Below are 22,105 nucleotides of genomic sequence, written 5' to 3' on the forward strand. Positions count from 1 at the left end.
TGCCTCCTTTTTCAAAGATAAAATGCCCATAGGTGCATGGGTATATCTCTAGGTTTTCTGTTTTGTTCCATTGATCTATATTTCTGCTTTTATGCCAGTACCATACTGTCTTGATGACTGTAGCTTTGTAGTATGGTCTAAAGTCAGGGAGATTAATTCTTCCAGCTCCATTTTTCTTTCTCAAGATTGCTTTGGCTATTTGGCATCTTTTGTGTTTCCATACAAATTGTAAAATTTGTTGTTCTAGTTCTGTGAAAAAGGTCATTGGCAATTTGACAGGTATTGCATTGAATTTGTAGATTGCTTTGGGTAGTATAGTCATTTTCACAAGATTGGTTCTTATTTTCCAAAAACATGGTATATCTCTCCATCTGTTTGTATCATCTTTGATTTCTTTCATCAGTATCTTACAGTTTTCTCCTTACAGGTCTTCCATCTCTTTAGGTAGGTTTATTCCTAGGTATTTTATTATTTCTGTTGCAATGGTGAATGAGATTGTTTCCTTAATTTGTCTTTCTGATTTGCCAGCGCACTCCAAAAATTCTTGCCTGCAATACATTGTTTATTGATATAAAAAACATGAGCTCTAGGAAATGCTAATGGTTTGCTCTCAAGACTAATTTTTCTAGAGGACAAAATAAAGTTTTAAAATTTCTGTGCAAATTAATGTGATTGATATAATTCAAGGCTTTCAAATATTTACTAGCTTCTACATAATGCCTATCATTTTTCTAGGTGCTATAAATGTCATTTTTGATGCTAAAATATTCAGAAATATTTTAGAATTATGATTTTGTTTTTCAGAATAATAAAGTAAGATAATAGTGTACTCTTCTATCTAAATCAGTGATGTTTTTATAAATTAATTTTTATTGAAGTATGATTGATTTACAATATAATGTTAGTTTCTGCTGTACAGCAGAGTGAATCAGTTATATATATGTGTGTGTGTGTGTATATATATATATATACACATATATATATATATGCTCTTTTTTATATTATTTTCTCATATAAGTCATTGCAAACTTTCTAGTAGAATTCCCTATGCTATACCCTAGGTTCTTATTAATTATCTATTGTATATATAGCAGTGCATATATGTCAACCCCAATCTGCCAGTTTATCCCTAACCTCCCCCTCCCTTGGTAACTGTAAGTTTGTTTTCTGCATCTGTGACTTTATTTCGGTTTGGTAAATAAGTTCATTTGTACCATGTTTTTTAGATTCCACTTATAAGACATATCAACTGATATTTGTCTTTGACCAGTGCTGAGTGAAATTCTTGCATGTCAGCTGAATAAACGTACAGTTACCATAATCCGTCGGCTAATTGGAAAATATGGCAAGCACTGCTACTAGGATGGCTATTAGACTCTTTTTCTCTGATGATCTAGTCTCTTGCCAAGGATTGGTTTGGATAAATGGATGTAATTGATTTGGAGTATATGTATGAAGAAGCAAGGGGATAACCAAATCTGAGTGAAAAGACATACACCTGTTTTTGAAATTTGGCTTATTGGAGCAGGAACATTGGCTAGATGAGAGTGGAGATATTTAGGAAATTTTGTAGTCTAAGGATCAACTGCTATAACATCATGGGCAGTTGACTTGCTGGCTAGGGAGTCTCTAAAATATATCATAATGCTAATTTGATTATTTTAAAAAGGCTAAACTAGTAAGAATTTGATTTGGAACTTCATAAAACATTGGTTTTTTAGAATATCATTAATACATGATTAGACAAAACATACTTCTTTCCTATGATGAGTAACAAAAGAGCTTTCAGTCCAAGAGAATAAACATTAGATTGATTGAGTTCTTGTGTTAAAGAACCATTTTCCTTCTTAGAGTGCAGGATCAGTAACTGATTTTCATTATACCAGCTCTGACTATAAATAACAACTCACACAATATATCAATATTCAATCTTTTTTACTTTCATTTTTTAATTAACACATAGTCGATGTACAATATTATATGTTATAGGTATGCAATATAGTGACTAACAATGTTTAAAGGTTATACTTCGTTTATATATATTATAAAATATTGGCTATATTTCTTATGTTATACAATGCATCATTGTATCTTACTTATTTTATACATATTTTTGTATAAAATTTTAGGTATTAAATTTTGTATAAATTTTTTTTTGTATTTCTTAATCCCTAAACATATTTTGCCTTTCTCCCTTCTCTCTCCCCATTGATAACTGCTAGTTGCTTCTCTATATCTATGATTTCACTTCATTTTGCTATATTCATTATTTTGTTGTATTTTTTAGTTTCCACATATAAGTGATATCATACAGTGTTTGTTTTTCTCTTTCAGGCTTAATTTACTTAGTATAATAACCTCCAAGTCCGTCCATATTTGTGCAAAAGGCAAAAGTTTATTTTTTTATGGCTGAGTAGTATTCCATTGCATATTTCTATCACATCTTCTTTATCTGTTCACCTGTTGATGGACACTTAGGTTGCTTCCATATTTTGGCAATTGTAAATATTGCTGCTGTGAGCATCAGGGTGGATGTATTTTTCTTTATTGTTTTTTCCATATATATATATACACATACATGGAATTAACGGGTTATATGGCAGTTCTATTTTTAGCTTTTTGAGAAACCTCCATACTGTTGCATCAATTTACATTCCTACCAACACAGTATGAGAGTTTCCTTTTCTTTGTATCCTCACCAACATTTGTTATTTGTGTTCCTTTTGGGAATAGCTATTCTGATAGGTGTGAGGTGATATCTCATGGCTTTAGTTTGCATTTCTCTGATGATTAATAATGTTGAACATTTTTTCACATGCGTATTGGCTATCTGTATGTCTTCTTTAGAAAAGTGTCTATTAATGTCTTCTGTCCATTTTTTAATTAGGTTGTTTGTATTTTAAATGTTGAGCTGCATGAATTGTTTATAATTTTGGATAGTAACTTCTTATCCATCATATCATTAGCAAATATTTTCTCTGAATCAGTAGATTTGCCAATGGCTTCATTTTCCCTGCAAATGTTTTAAAATCTAATTAGGTTCACCCCCACCACCACCTTTTATTTGCTTTTATTTCCTTTGCTTTAAAAGAAAAATTTAAAAAATATTGTTAATATTCATATCTAAGAGTGTTCTATATATGCTTTTCCCTAAAAAACTTTACGGTTTCTCATCTTACATTGAGGTTTTTAATTTATTTTGAATTAACTTTTGTATATAGTGTGAGGGAATGTTCTAATCTCATTACTTTTCATGTTGCTGTCCAGTTTTCCCAGTGCCACTTATTAAAGAAACTGTCTTTTCTCCATTATATATTCTTGCCTCCTTTGCCATAAGTTAATTGACCATAAGTGCCTGGGTTCACTTCTGGGCTGTCTAGTCTATTCTACTGATCTATGTATCTGTTTCTGTGTCAGTATCAAGCTGTATTACTGTATACTTCTATATACTACAAAACTACTGATTATTGTAGCTTTAGAGTATAGACTGCAGTCAGGGAGCATGATTCTCTGTTCTTTTTTCTTAAAAAAATTTTTTTGTGTGGCTATTTTGGATATTTTTTGTTTGTTATAGTTCTGTAAAAAATGCCTTTTGTATTTTGATAGGGATTGCATTGAATGTTTTTGTTAGTCACTCAGTTGTGTCTCACTCTTTGCGACCCCGCAGATTATAGCCCACAAGTCTCCACTGTCCATGGAATTCTCCAGGCAAAAATACTGGAGTGAGCAGTCATTCTCTAGATTGCTTTAAATAGTATGGCTATTTAAAAAATATTAACTCTTGTAATCCATAAACACAGTATATCATTTCATTTGTTTGTGTCATCTTTAATTTCTTTCATTAGTGTCTCATAGTTTTTTCTGGGTACATGTCCTTTACCTCCTTAGGTAGATTTATTCCTAGGCAATTTATTTATTTATTTATTTTTGATGCAATGGTAAATGGGATTGTTCCTTAATTTCTCTTTCTGATACTTCTTTGTTAATGCATAGAAATGCAACAGATTTCTGTGTATTAATTTTGTATCCTGCAACTTTATTGAATTCTTTGATAAACTCTAGTAGTTTTCTGGTGGCATCTTTAGGATCTTCTGTGTATAGTATCATGTCATCTGCAAGAAGTGACAGTTTTAGGTCTTCCTTTCCAATTTGGATTCCTTTTATTTCTTTATCTTGTCTCATTTCTGTGCCTAGGAATTCCAATATTATGTTGAATAAATGCAGCCAGAGTGGGCATTCTTGCCTTGTTTGTGATCTTTTCAACCTTGAGTATAATGTTAGCTGTTGGTTTATCATATATGGCCTTTATTATATTAACACATGGTCCCTTTATGCCCACTTTCCTAAGAGTTTTTATTATAAATGGATATTGAATTTTGTGAAATCTTTTTGCATATATTGATATGATCATATGCTTTTTATTCTTCAACTTATTTATTTTGGGTGGTCACATTGATTGACTTGTGGATATTGAAAAATCCTTTGTGTCACTCAAATAAATCCCACTTGATAATGGTGCATGATTCTTTTAATTCATTGTTGGATTTGGTTTGCTAACATTTTGTTGAGATTTATGTATCTATGTTTATCAGTCACATCGGCCTGTCATTTTCTTTTTTTGTGTGATATTTTTGTCTTTTTTCTCTTTTTGTATCAGATTGAGACTAGCCTTGTAGGATGAATTCAGAAATGTTACTTCCTCTGCAATTTTTTTGGAGTAGTTTGAGAAGGATATGTGCTAATTCTTTTCTAAATGTTTGGAAGAATTCACCTATGAAGCCATTTGGCCATGGACTTGTGCCCATTTCTTCTAGGTTGTCCATTTCATTGACATACAGCTGTTCATAGTAGTCTTACAATCTTTTTATCTCTGTGGGTTCTGTTGTAACTTCTCCTTTATAATTTCTAATGTTGTTTATTTGGTTAGTTTAATTGATCTATTTCAATTTTTTTGTCCCTACTTCACTTATTTTTGCTCTGATTTTTATAATTTCTTTCATTGTACTAACTTTGAGTTTTGTTTGTTCTTTTTTTTCTTTATGTGCAATGTTAGGTTATTTATCTGAGAATTTTATTGATTCCCAAAGTAGGCTTGTATCAATATAAAGCCTCTTAAAATCACTTTTGCTGCATGTGATAGATTTTGGATTGTTGTGACAGGTTTTCTGCCTAGTTGGTTGTGCAGCCAGTGGGAGAACTTACGGCTGGTGCAGCTCACGGGAGGTTGAGGGCTGGGTCTCTGTGTCCCCATTTGTGTGTCTTGTAAACCATGATTTTCTTATCTGTTATTTGATGGGAGCTAAGGGGACCTGTTTCCAGGGTTGTTGGGAATAACAAATCAGATGATATGCACTCAGCTCTCACCAGGCTACTTTAGTTCAGTTCAGTCACTCAGTCGTGTCTGACCCTTTATGACCCCATGGACAGCAGCATGTCAGGTTTCCCTGTCCATCACCAACTCCTGGAGCCTGCTCAAACTCATGTCCATTGGTGATGACATCCAACCATCTCATTCTCTGTCGTCCCTACTCTTACTGCCTTCAATCTTTCCCAGCATCAGGGTCTTTTCTAATGAATCAGCTCTACACATCAGGTTGCCAAAGGCTACTTAGGTCATAGAAAAGGTTTACCAAGTGTTAGCTACAATAATTGTGTTGTCTATATTTTTCTAAAAATAAGTAACACAGCATAAAAAGTAAGCTAATTTTTCCTCTCATTTTCCATCCTTCACCACACGAGGTATGAGAATAACATTGATAATGATCATAATGAAAGGTTATAGTTTACAAACAGGACCACTTTATAGATTTTTGACTTTAGGAAAACTATTTAGCTTCTCATTGTTTCTATTTTTTCCTTTGTGAAATAGGAATGATAGTACTTATCTCCTAAGAATATTATAAAGAATAAATAAGGTATTCAGATAAAGCTAATGGAATAGGGTTTAGTATCGGTACACACCCTTAACTTAAAAATGTTTTTACATATATAATCTCATTTGGCTCTGACCACAGTTTTCCTAGGTGAGATTTTAAAGGATACTGACTTATGTTGGACCTTTTCCAAAACATATACAAATAAACATTTCACTTGAAGTGCTTTTGGCATGGATACATCAGTGTGATTATCAGGGGCTGAATAGCCCTTCTGCCCACACATAATCCTTATACACCCAGTACTATCTGTCAGGCCTGCAAATAAAAACTACTGTAGATATTTTCCAATTTAAACAGCATCAATCATTTATACTTGAGTATAGGTGAATTCATTAGGACATTTCCTAAGAGTTTTGACAGGAGATATAGAGTGGTTGGATAAAGCTTTAGTATCTTGGGTGCCTGAGAAGGAGACAAGGACACTGAAAAAGTTAAAAGCCCTAAGTCAGGAAAGCTAAAAATGCTAGATGGCACATGTCATCTACTTAGGATTTATGCCTGAGGCTCACCCCAAATGTCATCTCCTTTTTGATAGACAGATACCCTAACTGTACTGGCAGCTCCTTCAAGGATGTTTTTGCTCCTTCCAGGATGTTTTTGCTCCTTCTTGGTAGAGAGGATAGCTTCATTTTTGACACAGATGTTTTGGATGTAATAAAAGTGTCATGCCATTGAAAAGAGTTATTAATTCTAAATAAATCAGAATCTCAAATGTGTTTAATTTCATTGAATGTCATTGGAGATAACAATAATTCTAAATTTTATATAAAATGAGACTGACAATTATGCCTGGTGTACTTTGGATGCATTGGTTAAAATTCTTGTCCTTTTTTTTTTTAGTTGCAGGCTAATTACTTCACAACATTTCAGTGGGTTTTGTCATACAAAGACAAAATTTTCAATATCACTTTCATGTGCCCAGGATAAAGATCTCCATTTTTTTTTTTTTTTTTTTTTTACTGTATAAGTGTGTTGTGCTTTGCTTGAGCATGGTATGTGTTCAGTAAATGACTATAACCTCCGAGTCTACGTGGAAGAGCAAATTATGGTGATTTGATATTTTGTTTTAGCTGCTGTAGAGGAGTCAAAAGAGCCAGACATAATTTTTCCTTGCTCTGCATTTACTAGGATCTCAGAAGATGAGTTTTATTTAGATTTTTGGTGAGAAAAGAACCCCTAGAAATAGAGAAAAGGGATAAGAGTAAGGAAAGAAGAAACAAAGATGTCCTGATATAAGGAAAAAGTATGTGTGTCCTTAAGACTGGGAGAGGACCAGAGATTTGAGAATTTTTTAAATCTCAAATCTAGTGTACAGTATCCTGGATGGGAGAGGCACAGGTTGGCTTTGCTGTCTAAGGCTGAGGTCAGCAGCAAAGACCACTGGGGGTTGCAGGAATATTGAATGCAGCAAAAACAGAAGGTGGGACTCAACAGCAACATTGGTAGCAGAAATAATAATCATATTGGCACCAAACTTTCAGGAGAGACATACTTTTACATAGTGATATACTGCATCTCATATTTTTATTCAGTCTTGCAGTTTGCTACATAAGTTGTAGTTCTAAGTTAAAATAAAAATCAGTAATATTCAAAACCTAATCTGCACCTTGAAAATCATGGTCTGAGAAATAAGAGTATTGTATAAACACTATGACACATCTAAAACTACTGTGTAAGAACAGTTAGGTAAGCCCCTCTATTAGGATTTAAAAAAAAAAATACTCAGGAGGAGTGATTCACTGTACCAGTCCCCAGAAGCGAGGTTGGTGGAAAGCTTGAAGAGAGTCATACATGACATAAATTAGTACTGGGCTTTGTTGGGAGAGTCTTAGAATTTTTAGAGTGTCTTGCTCAAAGGTTTAATCCTAGTTTAAGTTTATTTTTATTTATTTATTTTTTATTGTAGTGGTTTTTGCCATACATTGACATGAATCGGCCGTGGATTTACATGTGTTCCCCATCCCGATCCCCCCTCCCACCTCCCTCCCCATCCCATCCCTCTGGGTCTTCCCAGTGCACCAGCCCTGAGCACTTGTCTCATGCATCCAACCTGGGCTGGTGATCTGTTTCACCCTTGATAGTATACTTGTTTCAATGCTCTTCTCTCTGAACATCCCACCCTTGCCTTCTCCCACAGAGTCTAAAAGTCTCTAGTTTAAGTTTAAAGTAATTTTAAGTTCACTGAGTGTGGGGTAGCTCAGTCTAAACAAATATGAGTGTGGTATGTTTGAGGAAATGCAAGTAGCTTAGAATGGCTGAAGGAAAGGATGTTATCCTGTTAGCAGGGCATCTAAGTAACTCAGACCAGAGAGGCAGAAATGCTGGTGATGGTAGTGAGGAAATGAATTTTGCTGTTATTTAGGAAGCAACCCTGAGTGAATTTTTATCCTTAATCACATGCATATGTAAGAGAGAAGTAGTAATTTCAGATGACTTTCAGCTTTTCAGATTGGGAAACTGTGTCTTTTATCAATTTAGGGACTGCAGGAAGAGAGGCACTTTTGAGGGAGGATGTTTTAATCCACTGCTCTTTGAGAGACCTTTTTTCAAAAGCTTATCCTAAGCCTCCAGATAATATGAATTGAATTTTCTACCTGTTGTGTTGCTTAAGGAAAAATACTACAACAACTCACACTTACCAAAACAATAGATGTATTTAGGTTTATCAGATCAGGTATGATGCAGCAGAAATATAGTATGTAGTAAATTGCATGTAATGTAATGCTAGAAGACTCCTTCCTCTACATCATTACTGCTCAGCTATCCTGAGTCTGCGTGTGACCTTAGGAAATTAACTTGAAAAAGGAATTAGAAAGAGGCAAAGACTATAAATTCTGTAATGTGTGTGGATTAATTCTTGCCGCATGGTCCATGGACAGATCTGAGCATGTGCAAGGGCCTGTCCAACTTCTAGTAAATTGAGAAAAGTAAGTCGGTTTGGAGTTGAGTGTCAGACAGCCTTAAAAATCTTGTATTGTGACCCTTAACATGATCACAAGTGAAATTGTTAGTCACTCCGTCTTGTCTGACTCTTTGCAACCCTGTGGACTGTAGCTTGCTAGGCTCCTCTGTCCAAGGAATTCTTCAGACAAGAATACTGGAGTGGGTTGCCATTCCCTTCTCCAGGGAATCTTCCTGACCCATGGATTGAACCCGAGTCTCCTGCACTGCAGGAAGATTCTTTACCATCTGAGCCACCAGGGAAGTCTAAGTGGGTGTGAGCTATATGAGGGTGGATCAATTTCCCTGGATCAGGAAGATCCCCTGAAGGAGGAAATGACAACTTACTCTAGTATTCTTGCTTTGAAAATCCTGTAGATAGAGAAGCCTGGTAGGCTATAGTCCATGGGGTTGCGAAGAGTCAGACACAACTGAGCACACATAGACACACACAACTTTACATACATGAGGCCTGTATCTTTATCTTCAGTGTCTCTGTCCTAACCTTGTTGCTGGTAACCAGGTTGATTTTGCAGGTTATAGGGGCTTTTTAAAACAAACAAACAAACAAAAAACATTGCAGGCATGTTGGTTTGGGGAGAGATTCAGGGAGCAGTTGCAAATATAGGTCTGGAGTTAAAGAAGGCTTTCTGTGTTGGATATTTAGGGAGACTTTTCTATATGTCTTGAGAATATTAAATTGACCACTTTGGAGATCCTGAATCCATTATTCCTCATATTAGATAATGGTGGTGGTTTAACCGTTGTGTCTGGCTCTTGCCACCCAATGGACTGTAGCCTGCCAGAGTCCTCTGTCCATGGGATTCTCCAAGCAAGAATACTGGAGTGGGTTGCCATTTCCTTCTACAAGGGATCTTCCCGACCCAGGAAACAAACCTGAGTCTCCTGCATTGCAGGCAGATTCTTTACTGATGGAGCTATGAGAAAAACCCAAACATATCAAATAATAGCCACCTATGAAGTATAGTGTTATAAAGTCTTTAGATGACCTTTGAAAGTCCACTAAAGTTTTACCATTTTAGGTTTAAATGCAATTAAATTAGAAGTGCTAGGTTTTGGATTTGCAATAGGACCTGTAACAAATATCAACAACCTCAAATATGCAGATTATACTACGTTAATGGCAGAAAATGAAAATAAATGAAAGAACCTCTTGATGAGGGTAAAAGAGGAGAGTGAAAAAGTTGGCTTGAAACTTAACATTTAAAAGATTAGGATCATGGCATCTGGTCCCATCACTGCATGGCAAATAAAAGGGGAAACAGTGGAAGCAGTGCAGATTTTATTTTCTTGGGCTCCAAAATCACTGCAGACAGTGACTGCAGCCATGAAGTTAGAAGATGCTTGCTCTTTGAAAGGAAAGCTATGACAAATCTAGACCAATGCCATAGCAACTTTTAGATTAAGTTATCATACATTTTAAACTAAATTTTAGCTTAAAATTGGCAAAATAACTTTCAAAAAGGGAGGAGGTTAAACTGTTTGTTCCTGTAGAAGACAAACTCCCTATCCAGGGCCTGTTTATAGAGACCTTTAATGTTTAATTACATATTGGCATTTTTGCAAACTATGTGATGTTATCATCTAGCTATTAAAGAAATTGAAGTATAGTTGATTCACATGTTGTATCAGTTTCAAGTGTATAGCAAAGTGATTCATTATAAACTTATATATATATATACACACACACACACATCTTTTGTCCAGATTCTTTTCTTTCCATTACAGATGATTACAAGATATTGAGTCCAGATTCTTTTCTTTCCATTACAGATTATTACAAGATATTGAATATTGTTCCCTGTGCTATACAGTCATTGTTGTTTATTTTTTATATAGTGCATGTATCTATTAATCCCAAACTCCTAATTTATCGCTATCACCCTTTCCCCTATAGTAGCCATAAGTTTGTTTTCTATGTCTATGAATCTGCTTCTGTTTCATAAATAAGTTCATTTGTATCATTTTTTTAAGATTCCACATATAAGTGATAACGTATATTTGTTTTTCTCTGACTAACTTAGTATGACAATCTCTAAGTTCATCCATGTTGCTGCAGATGACATTATTTCATTGCTTTTTGTGGCTGAGTAATATTCTATTGCATACCACATCTTTTTTATCCATTCATTTGCTGAGGGACACTTATATTGCTTCCATGTTTTAGCTATTGTAAATAGTGCTGTTATGAAGACTGAGGGGCATGCAACCTTTTGAATTAGAGTTTTTACCTTTTCTGGGAGTATCAACCTTTTAGGACATGTCTAATCATGGTAAATTTGTAGTATAGTTATAGATAAAGGCTTGTCATTATAATTTCTTCAGGTCCTTTAGGAGCTGTGCAATGAGAGACTTTACTTCTAATTCCTTTTCATTTGCCGGTATTTTTTGTTCCTGTTTGTGATCAAGCAATCTGTTTAATTACACTTTTGTAATGGCTAAATCTGCAGTGAACCTGCGACTATTGGCCAGGTAGAAACATCTGGGAGTCCTTTGAGCTAGAAGAAAGCTTTATTAAATCCTTTGGATACTCTTGGGTTCAATGATGTTTATTTGAAGCAGGTAGAGGTAGGAAATAAAAAAGGAACTGAGTTGAGTACACCTTCTCTGGTTACATAATGCTACTTGCTGGTGATATTTTTCTTGAGGAAAATTACATGACTAAACAATTTTCTTATTTATTCTGAATTTTTAGCCTTATTTTTAGGGAAAAAAGTACACTAACATAAATCTAATTTTTTAAAAAAAAATCTTCTGTAAGTACTCAACTAATAATATTGAGTTTCACTAAGTGCCAAGAAGTGGTTTAGCTGCCAAGAACTAGCATTAAAGAAGACAAAGTCCTTGCCTTTGTGATTAATTTCTAGAACAAAGCCTTTTTTGAGATTGTAGGCAAAGTTTTTCTTAATTATCACCTTTCCTCTTCTTTTTTAATTTTGTGAATGTTGTTGGGATTTGAGGAGAAAATGGGCATGTGAACTCACCTCACCTTTCTTCCCTCCTCCTGGGAGGCTTCAGCCTGGAGAAAAGACATTTCACACTACCTCTTTAAGGCACAGAGCACCCACCGTGTGTGAAGGAATGGGATTCTTCAGTGCTGCCTATAGTGAAGTGAACGGTCAATCTGTCTATTCTAAGTTTTAGTACTAGGAAGACCATTTCTGTTACATGCCTAAGCAATGTTTTAGCAGAACTATTAGTGACATTGGTATTTTGATCTTTATGTATCTGTTTAAAAGTTTTTTCTGTATTTTATTTCTTGAATTATGTGGAACTTGGGCAAAGAAAAAGATGCTATTTATTAGCCCCCTTAAGACACCAAATTCTAGTGAATGTGTCAAGAATATTGTCAGGTAAACCTGAATTTTTATTAAAAAAATAACCTTGACTAGGTTATTTTTAGTTTGATGCTGCTTCTTCAAACTGGGTTTTTAAAAAATTTGCCCTGATTTATATTATTCTATGTGGCAGGATTTTATAGTCAAGTGTACTCTTTTAACTGTTCTAACCTTGGCAGGTAGCTTTAGGTATACTGGATTTTCACAATGGCAAGAGACTACCACTTAAGACTTTTGCCCAAGTTTTTCCCAAACAAGGAGCTTTTCCCAGCTTATAGAGAGAGACCAATATTCTTAATACCTTGAGCAAGTGGTCCATGAGTCTCACCCACTCTTTCCAATTATGGTTTAGTGCAGAAGACACAGGATACTCTACAAACCTCAAATATGATGAGATTTATATTTGAGATTATCCAAGGTGTGTTGATGCCGGTTTTTTTTTTTTTTTTTTTTTTTTTTGGTCTTAAAAGAAGTTGTTAATGGAAGAACTTTTAAAAAAATTATGTCATGAATGTTACATGGTTAATAGTGATTATAGTAATGCCATTGGTTATATATGTACCCAAAATTCAGAAAAGTAGAACTAGGAAAAGATAGATTTTAGAACTGATGTAGTATATCGGGGTCATGTATGGATGTGAGAGTTGGACTATAAAGAAAGCTGAGCGCCAAAAAATTGATGCTTTTGAACTGTGGTGTTGGAGAAGACTCTTTTTTTTTTTTTTAAATTTTTTTATTAGTTGGAGGCTAATTACTTCACAACATTTCAGTGGGTTTTGTCATCCATTGATATGAATCAGCCATAGATTTACACTTATTCCCCATCCCAATCCCCCCTCCCATCTCCCTCTCCACCCGATTCCTCTGGGTCTTCCCAGTGCACCAGGCCGGAGCACTTGTCTCATGCATCCCACCTGGGCTGGTGGTCTGTTTCACCATAGATAGTATACATGCTGTTCTTTTGAAACATCCCACCCTCACCTTCTCCCACAGAGTTCAAAAGTCTGTTCTGTATTTCTGTGTCTCTTTTTCTGTTTTGCATATAGGGTTATCGTTACCATCTTTCTAAATTCCATATATATGTGTTAGTATGCTGTAATGTTCTTTATCTTTCTGGCTTACTTCACTCTGTATAAGGGGCTCCAGTTTCATCCATCTCATTAGGACTGGTTCAAATGAATTCTTTTTGACGGCTGAGTAAAATTCCATGGTGTATATGTACCACAGCTTCCTTATCCATTCATCTGCTGATGGGCATCTAGGTTGCTTCCATGTCCTGGCTATTATAAACAGTGCTGCGATGAACATTGGGGTGCATGTGTCTCTTTCAGATCTGGTTTCCTCAGTGTGTATGCCCAGAAGTGGGATTGCTGGGTCATATGGCAGTTCTATTTCCAGTTTTTTAAGGAATCTCCACACTGTTTTCCATAGTGGCTGTACTAGTTTGCATTCCCACCAACAGTGTAAGAGGGTTCCCTTTTCTCCACAGCCTCTCCAGCATTTATTGCTTGTAGACTTTTGGATAGCAGCCATCCTGACTGGTGTGTAATGGTACCTCATTGTGGTTTTGATTTGCATTTCTCTAATAATGAGTGATGTTGAGCACCTTTTCATGTGTTTGTTAGCCATCTGTATGTCTTCTCCGGAGAAATGTCTGTTTAGTTCTTTGGCCCATTTTTTGATTGGGTCATTTATTTTTCTGGAATTGAGCTGCAGGAGTTGCTTGTATATTTTTGAGATTAATCCTTTGTCTGTTTCTTCATTTGCTATCATTTTCTCCCAATCGGACGGCTGTCTTTTCACCTTACTTATAGTTTCTTTTGTAGTGCAAAAGCTTTTAAGTTTCATTAGATCCCATTTGTTTAGTTTTGCTTTTATTTCCAATATTCTGGGAGGTGGGTCATAGAGGATCTTGCTGTGATTTATGTCAGAGAGTGTTTTGCCTATGTTCTCCTCTAGGAGTTTTATAGTTTCTGGTCTTACATTTAGATCTTTAATCCATTTTGAGTTAATTTTTGTGGAGAAGACTCTTGAGAGTCCCTTGGACTGCAAGGAGATCCAACCAGTCCATCCTAAAGGAGATCAGTCCTGGGTGTTCATTGGAAGGACTGATGTTGAAGCTGAAACTCCAATACTTCAGCCACCTTATGCGAAGAGTTGACTCATTGGAAAAGACCCTGATGCTGGGAGGGATTGCGGGCAGGAGGAGAAGGGGGCAACAGAGGATGAGATGGCATGATGGCATCACTGACTCTATGGACATGAGTTTGAGTAAACTCTGGGAGTTGGTGATGGGCAGGGAGGCCTGGAGTGCTGCGATTCATGGGATCGCACAGAGTCAGACATGATTGAGTGACTGAACTGAACTGAACTGAATTGATAGGTGCTTTGAAGATTATTGGACATTCAAAAAGAACTAAAAGTTCTCAATTGGGTCTCCTGAAAAAATTTACAGGACAATATAAAGCTTATCCACTGAGAAAGTTACTACTGCTGATATTACACTTAAACTTATATTAAAGCAACGAACTATTGGCACTGTACACTGCTTTTCATACTAAGGAGACTAGAAACTAGACACTGAAATTCTCCCCTAGGAAATTGCCATTTCCAAACTTTTTTTTTGCAAGAAACACTGGCTAAGAGCCATAAGAAGGTGACTTTTGCATTATGTTTATTTATTCAATCTCACAAGAGTTCATTTGATTTGTTGAATCTAATTTGCAAGCTTCATGTAAGTTTGGTGAGTGTGGATGGAACTTTCCAACTTCTCCAATTGAAATAAATATAGACTGAGGACTGAGTAGTGATTTTTCAATACCAAGTACCTTAAGTAAGAGTCAGACACGACTGAGTGACTTTTGCTTTCACTTTCACTTAAGTAAGAGTGAAAGTCTCAGAAGATGCTCAATAGGTGGGTCTTAGTGTGCAGGTTGTATTTTGACCTTAAACTACCTGGGTTCATACATGGAACACCAAGAGTGCTTCAGTAGATCCAGGTAGATGGCACAGTCTAAATAAGTGGTTATAACAGGGGAGGGGTAGACTATAGGGAAAAGATTGCTGGATGGATGGTATTATCCATCTCAGGAGAATGAAAGTTGACAAGATTTTGTGAACAATGGTTTCTTTTCACAGATCTAGAAGTTACTGATTTCATCTTTCTCAAGATGGTGTATCTGGAAGACAAACTTTAGATGGATATCACAGGAAAACAAATACCAGCTAGAATTGAAAGAGAACATAAAAGAAAGGCAGACATTTATTTATTTTTAATTAATTTATTTTAATTGGAGACTAATTACTTTGCAATATTGTGGTGGTTTTTGCCATATATCAACATGATTCAGCCATGGGTGTACATATGGCCCCCCATCCTGAATCCCCCTCCTATGTCTCTTCCCACCCCATGCCTCTGGATTGTCCCAGAGCACTGGCTTTGAGTGCCCTGCTTCATGCATTGAACTTGTACGGTCATCTATTTTACATATGGTAATATACATGTTTCAATGCTATTCTCTCAAATCATCCCACCTTCGCTTTCTCCCACATAGGCCAAAATCTGTTCTTTACATCTGTGTCTTTTTTGCTGTCTTGCATATTGGGTCATTGTTACCATCTTTCTAAATTCTATATATATGCATTGATATACTGTATTGGTGTTTTTCTTTCTGACTTGCTTCACTCTGTGAAATAGGCTCCAGTTTCATCCACCTCTTTAGAATTGACTCAAATGCATTCCTTTTTATGACTGAGTAATATTCCATTGTGTATATGTACTACACTTCCTTATCCATTCATCTGCTGACAGAAATCTAGGTTGCTTCCATGTCCTAGCTATTGTAAACAGTGCTGCAATGAACATTGGGGTACTTGTGTCTCTTTCAATTCTGGTTTCCTCTGTGTGTATACCTAGCAGTGGGATTGCTGGGTTGTATAGCAGTTCTATTTCCAGTTTCTTAAGGAATCTCTACACTGTTATCCATAGTGGCTGTACTAGTTTGCATTTCCACCAACAGTGTAAGACAGTTCCCTTTTCTCCATACCCTCTCCAGCATTTATATTTTGCAGGCTTTTTGAGGGCAGCCATTCTGACCAGAGTGAGATGGTACCTCACTGTGGTTTTGATTTGCATTTCTTGGATAATGAGTTATGTTGAGCATCTTTTCATGTGTTTGTTAGCCATCTGTATGTCTTCTTTGGAGAAATGTCTGTTTAGTCTCCTTTGGTCCACTTTTTGAGTGAGTCTTATTTTTCTGGTATTGAGTTGTGTGAGCGGCTTGTATATTTTGATTAGTTCTTTGTCAGTTGTTTTATTTGCTATTATTTTCTCCCATTCTGAAGGCTGCTTTTTCACCTTGCTTATAGTTTTCTTCATTGTGCAAAAGCTTTTAAGTTTAATTAGGTCCCATTTGTTTATTTTTGTTTTTATTTCCATTACTTTGTGAGGTGGGTCATAGAGAATCTTGGTTTGATTTATGTAGGAGAGTGTTCTGCCTATGTTTTCTTCTAAGAGTTTTATAGTTTCTGGTCTTACATTTAGATCTTTAATCCATTTTGAGTTTATTTTTGTGTATGGTGTTAGAAAGTGTTCGAGTTTCATTCTTTTACAAGTGGTTGACCAGTTTTCCCAGCACCACTTGTTAAAGAGATTGTCTTTTCTCCATTAAATATTTTTGCCTTCTTCATCAAAGATAAGGTTTCTATAGGTGCATGGATTTATCTCTGGGCTTTCTATTTTGTTCCATTGATCTATACTTCTGTCTTTGTGCCAGTACCATGCTGTCTTGATGAATGTAGCATTGTAGTAGAAGGCAGTTATTTAATCCAAAGAAAGTTTAAGTTTATGGTTCAAGCTATCTGGTGTTTATAGACTCCAGATATCTGGCAGACTGGTTGGCCACCTGAAAGTGTAAAACAAAGACTTTTTTCTAACAAAGACAATATATTTTATTTAAAAATATATATAATTTATCTTTATGTTTAAAATAGAATTTATTTCTCAGAGAAGTTTTAGATTCAGAGCAAAATTAGGTAAGTGTTAGTGAAGTGTTAGCCCTTGGTAGTGTCTGACTTCTTGCAACCCCATGGACAATAATAGCCTGCCAGGCTTCTCTGTCTATGGGATTCTCCAGGCAAGAATACTAGAGTGGATTGCTATTCCCTTCTCCAGGGATCTTCCTGACCCAGGGATCAAATCCAGGTCTCCTGCATTGCAGGCAGATTCTTTACCCTTAGAGCTACAAGGAAATCCTAAAAGTAGGTATGGTACACTTATTTCCTGTGTATGCCCTGTCCCTATGCATGCACAGCCTCTCTTATTGTCAACATTTTTGATCAGAGAGATACATTTGCTGCAACTAATGAACCTATAATGACACATTCTTAATTACTCAAACTCCATAGTTACATCAAGGTTCATTCTTGGCATTGCATATTTAATGGGTTTAAACATATGTATAACCATATATTTACATCATTACAGTATCATGTAAAATACTTTCACTGCCCTAAAAATCTTCTACACTCTACCTAGTCATTCTTCTCTTTCCCCAACCCCTGGCAACCACTGATCTTTTTATTGTTTCCATAGTTTTTTCTTTTGCAGAATGTCTTATTATTGGACATATGTAGGCTTTTCAAATTGGAATCTTTCACTTAGTTATATAAATTTAAAATCCCTCCAGGTCTTTTCATGGCTGATAACTTATTTTATTTTAGTGCTGAGTCATATTTCATGGAGATAGTTTATCCATTCACCTACTGAAGGATGTCTTAGCTGCTTCCTAGTTTCAGCCACTGTGAATAAAGCTGTGTAAACATCCATGTACAGGTTTTTGTGTGGACATAAGTTTTTAGCTCATTTGGGTAAGTACAAAGGAGTGTGACTCCTGGCTTGTATGGTAAGAGAATGCTTAGCTATAAGAAACTACTATGCAGTCTTCCAAAGTGGCTATACAGTTTTTCCATTACCACCAGCAACAAATGAGAATTTCTGTTGCTTCACATTCTTGTCAGCATTTGGTATTGTCAGTGTTTTGTATTTTTGCCATTCTAATAATTATGTAATAGTATCTCTTTGTTATATTAATGTGCACTTCTCTGATGTCATGATGTAGAACATCTTTTCATATGCTTGTCATTTGCTTATCTTCTTGGATGAAGTGTCTGTTCAGATTTTTATCCACTTTTTAATCAGATTGTTTTCTTATTGTTGAATTTTAGGGTTTCTTTGTATATTTTGGATATGTAAAGTTCTTCTTCACATGTTTTTGCAGATATTTTCTCCTTATCTATGGCTTGTCTTCTCATTCTCTTATTGTCTTTCACAGAGCAGAAACATTTAATTTTAACAAAGTGTAACTTATCAATTATTTCTTTCATGGATCATGGATCTGTGAATCATAATTTTCTTCTGGCTTCACTCAAGACTTTTTCCTTGGTTTTCTGTAGTTTTAATATGAAATGGCTTAGGTGTAGGTTTTTTATATTTTTGTTACTTGATGTTCCCTGAATTTTCTGAATCTGTGGTTTGTTTTCTGTCAGTAATAGAAAAAACTCATTATTATCTCAAATATTTCCTCTGTTCCTTTCTCTTGTTTTCTGGTATTCCAATCATACCTGTGTTAGTCATTTTAAAATTGTTTGCAGTTCTTTGTTGCTGTGTTCAGTGTCTTTTCATTCTATCTCTTCGCATTTCAATTTGGGAAGTTTCTATTGACTATCTTCAAACACACTAGTTTCTTGCCTCAGTGTTGCAAACCCATCAAAAGCATTTTAAACTTTTATTACAGTGCTTTCAATTTTGAGTATTTGCTTTTGAATTTTTATTAGAATCTCCATCTCTTTGCTTAAGCTATACATCTGTTTTTGTATGTTGCCTACTTTTTTTCATTGAAGCCCCTTAAATTTAATCATAGTTATTTTAAATTATCTTTCTAATAAGTCTAATTTCCCTGGTAGCTCAGCTGGTAAAAGAATCTGCCTGCAACGCAGGAGACCCCAGTTCAATTCCTGGGTAAGGAAGATGCCCTGGAGAAGTGATAGGCTACCCACTTCAGTATTCTTGGGCTTCCCTGGTGGCTCAAATGGTAAAGAATCTGCCAGCAATGCAGGAGACCTGGGTTCGATCCCTGGGTTGGGAAGATGCCCTGGAGAAGGGCAGGGCAACCCACTCCAGAATTGTTGCCTGGATAATCCCATGGACAGAGGAGCCTGGCAGGCTACAGTCTGTGGGGTCACAAAGAGTCAGACACAACTGAACGACTAAGCAAAGCAATAATTCTAATATCTGTATCATACCTCAATCTAGTTCTACTGCTTCTTTTCTCTTTAGACTGTGTTTTTTCTTGCCTTTTAGCAAGTCGTATTATTTTTTTTATTGGAAGAGAGATGTGATATGTTGGGTGATACAAACAGGTAAACAGGCCATGAGTGGGGGATATTATGGGCTTCCCAGTTGGCTCAAGTGGTAAAGAATCTGCCTGCAAATGCAGGAGTTGTGGGATCAGTCCCTGAGTCAGAAAGATCCCCTGGAGGAGGAAATGGCAATCCATTCTAGTATTCTTGCCGAGAAGCATGGTGGGCTACAGTCCATGAGGTTTCAAACAGTTGGACACCACTGAGAACACAAACATGTGAGATTTTATGTTAATCTGACAAGGGATTTGCTCCTCTGTACATGGGGATTATCCAGGCAACAATACTGGAGTGGGTAGCCTGTCTCTTCTCCAGCAGATCTTTCTGACCAAGGAATTGAACCAAGATCTCCTGCATTGCAGGAGCTATCAGGGAAGCCCACAAGCACACAAGCCTGTGAGATTTTATGTTAACCTGACAAGGAGTTTGGCTATGTTTAATTTTTGCTGTAACTCTAGTTGCCAGAGGCTTCCAATTCCTCATGTGTCCTTCTGTTTATCTTTCCTGTTGACGTTGGGCTTCTCTAAAAGATCTTCATGACCCAGATAATCACAATGGTGTGATCACTCACCTAGAGCCAGACATCCTGGAATGTGAAGTCAAGTGGGCCTTAGAAAGCATCTCTGTGAACAAAGCTAGTGGATGTAATGGAATGCCAGTGAATGAAAGATGATGCTGTTAAAGTGCTGCACTATATATGCCAGCAAATTTGGAAAACTCAGCAGTGGCCACAGGACTGGAAAAGGTCAGTTTTCATTCCAATCCCTAAGAAAGGCAACCCCAAAGAATGCTCAAACTACCGCACAGTTGCACTCATCTCACACGCTAGTAAAGTAATGCTCAAAATTCTCCAAGCCAGGCTTCAGTAACATGTGAACCATGAACTCTCAGATGCTCAAGCTGGTTTTAGAAAAGGTAGAGGAACCAGAGATCAAATTGCCAACTTCCGCTGGATCATCGAAAAAGCAAGAGAGTTCTAGAAGAACATCTATTTCTGCTTTATTGACTATGCCAAAGCCTTTGACTGTGTGGATCACAATAAACTGTGGAAAATTCTGAAAGAGATGGGAATACCAGACCACCTGACCTGCCTCTTGAGAAACCTGTATGCAGGTCAGGAAGCAACAGTTAGAACTGGACATGGAACAACAGACTGGTTCCAAATAGGAAAAGGAGTGCATCAAGGCTGTATATTGTCACCCTGCTTATTTAACTTCTATGCAGAGTACATCATGAGAAATGCTGGGCTGGAAGAAGCACAAGCTGGAATCAAGATTTCTGGGAGAAATATCAATAACCTCAGACATGCAGATGACACCACCCTTATGGCAGAAAGTGAAGAGGAACTAAAAAGCCTCTTGATGAAGGTGAAAGAGGAGAGTGAAAAAGTTGGTTTAAAGCTCAACATTCAGAAAACTAAGATCATGGCATCTGGTCCTATCACTTCATGGGAGATAGACAGGGAAACAGGGGAAACAGTGTCAGACTTTATTTTTTGGGGCTCCAAAATCACTGCAGATGGTGACAGCAGCCATGAAATTAAAAGACGCTTACTCCTTGAAAGGAAAGTTATGCCCAACCTAGATAGCATATTAAAAAGCAGAGACATTACTTTGCCAACAAATGTCCGTCTGGTCAAGGCTATGGTTTTTGCAGTGGTCACATATGGATGTGAGAGTTGGACTGTGAAGAAAGCTGAATGCCAAAAAATTGATGCCTTTGAGCTGTGGTGTTGAAGAAGACTCTGGAGAGTCCTTTGGACTGTAAGGAGATCCAACCAGTCCATCCTAAAGGAGATCAGTCCTGGGTGTTCATTGGAAGGACTGATGCTGAAGCTGAAACTCCAATACTTTGGCCATCTGATGTGAAGAGTTGACTCATTGGAAAAGACCCTGATGCTGGGAGGAATTGAAGGCAGGAGGAGAAGGGGACGACAGAGGATTAGATGGCAGGATGGCATCACCGACTCGATGGGCATGAGTTTGAGTAAACTCCGGGAGTTGGTGATGGACAGGGAGGCCTGGCGTGCTGCGATTCATGGGGTCGCAAAGAGTCGGACACGACTGAGCGACTGAACTGAACTGAACTGAAGACTCCTCCTCAGAGAAAGTCTGTGTCTTGCAGCTCTTTCAGGTGTAGTCTCCTATTATTACGTTGGAGCCCTGTAAGTGTGTGGTGAAAAATCATGGAAAAGAGGAACATTTTATAATCTTTTGGTTAAATCTCCATTTCTAGTGGGACTGTGTTCCTGGGTCTTAACAAGTGTTTTATAGTCATTTCCCTCTCTTCAGTGAGACAGAAAGGCTACAGGGGACTCAGTTCAACAGGGGACTAGAGGGGTATATATGCCTTAAGTTCAGGTGAAATAAGATTGTGGGAAGGTCTTTCTAACGGGAGAATAGTCCTTTCTTAGGGAAAATGGGCTGAATGTGTTTTATAATGATTATCTTT

The sequence above is a fragment of the Cervus elaphus genome, chromosome 22 (genome assembly GCF_910594005.1).
Source record: "Cervus elaphus chromosome 22, mCerEla1.1, whole genome shotgun sequence".
NCBI lineage: Eukaryota > Metazoa > Chordata > Mammalia > Artiodactyla > Cervidae > Cervus > Cervus elaphus.